We start from the raw sequence: 1,726 nt of genomic DNA, 5'->3' as shown, positions 1-1,726 counted from the left end.
TGACATATTTGACATATTTGGAGCTAGGTGGCCCAATGCAGCAGCTAGCATTGTCAGGAGGCTGGAACATAAAAAGTAAGCAAATAATATATTTAGGTTTATGGGAGCCAGATTCCTCACTATGAGAGAAAGGAGTTACAAATATGGAAAGGGAAATACTAAACTCTAAACTATTGAATTAGAATTGAAGGTACTAATGTGAACTCAAGGTTTTTCAATATATATGTATATATAGATACACATATAGCATATGTCTGTGTGTACACACATGTATTTCTTTGATCTGTCTGCCAATAGGGCTTAAAACCAATGACTCTCCAAAAGCAATGAGCACTTCTCAGGTCTTGGTTTCCATATACTATTTTCCATTTAAAGGAACCAATGTTCCTCAGGAAAAAGTACAAGATAAGCTTGGGATACCTTCATGTGCCAAAAAATAAGGAAGAGCTAAAAAAAATCAAAAGGACAGGGGAGCCTGGGTGGCTCAAGTCGGTTTAGCGTCCTACTTTGGCTCGGGCCATGATCTCATGGTTCATGAGTTTGAGCCTTGCGTCGGGCTCTGTGCTGACAGTTCAGAGCCTGGAGCCTGCTTCAGATTCTGTCTCCGTCACTCTGCCCCTCCCCGCTCATGCTTCAGCCTCTGTCTCTCAAAAATAAATAAACATTAAAAAAATTTTTTGTTTTAAATCAAAAGGACATAGAAGCAAGGTGTAATAGACTCCCATAGACCAAATCTGGAAAAAGTTCAGTATCGAAATAAATGATAGTCATATATAGGAATTTACTGAATAAAGGAGGAATCCATAAGTCCACATTGATATAAATGAATAAACAATAAATGAATGGAGAAGGGACTGCTTTTCCTCACATCAATCAAAGCATAAGCAATGATGAATCCACCATTTGGCAACCAGAAGAGTAATAATTGATTCAGGCAACAGGTGTTAATAGACTCAAACTGGTGACAATTTGATGGGAAACAGGACCTTCACAGTCTCAAAAACTCTCCTCACAAAGTTCTTTTTATTAATTATAAAATAGACAAAACTGATAGATACTATCCTAAACCAAGTGATCGAAGTTAACATGACCAGCAATGGGACAATTTGACATTGTGTATCTCCTGGTAGGATATAATGAGAAGAATATCATTTCTGACAAAAATGTATATCCTGAGGAAAAACTGGATAAACCCAAACTGGATAAACCCATGTAGGGACATGCTACAAAGTACCTGGCTTATACTCTTCAAAAAATCAAGGTCATGAAAGAAAAGACTGAAAAACTGTTCCCGGTCAAAGGAGGTAGTAAGACAGGACAACGAAATGCACCATTTGATCTTGCCTAGGGATGCTGGAGCAAAGAACATTGGGACAATCAGCACATTTGAATGTGGTCTATGGATTGGATGTCCTACATCAATGTTAATTTCCTGATTTTGATTGTCATACTATGGTTCCATAGGAGTGTTCTTGTTTCAAGGAAATATCGTTATTTAGGCAGGATGGGGAATCATGTCTGCAGCTTACTTTCAAAATTACATTGGATGACCCTACATTTGAATTGATAAGTGATAGGTAAATGAACACCTTTACAATTTTGAGGCTTCCATTCCATGCACATCACAGAGCACTCCATTTTTTCCAAGATCTCTTTAAATGCTTCTTGATGGAGTTTAGATTGTCTCCATGAAGATCTTGTATATATTTTGTTAGATTTATTCTTA

Source organism: Lynx rufus, unplaced genomic scaffold, assembly GCF_022079265.1.
Source record: "Lynx rufus isolate CCGP_SWC_20201006 ecotype Redwood Valley unplaced genomic scaffold, mLynRuf1.p SCAF_2, whole genome shotgun sequence".
Classification (NCBI taxonomy): domain Eukaryota; kingdom Metazoa; phylum Chordata; class Mammalia; order Carnivora; family Felidae; genus Lynx; species Lynx rufus.
Note: the sequence above shows the minus strand (reverse complement) of the source record.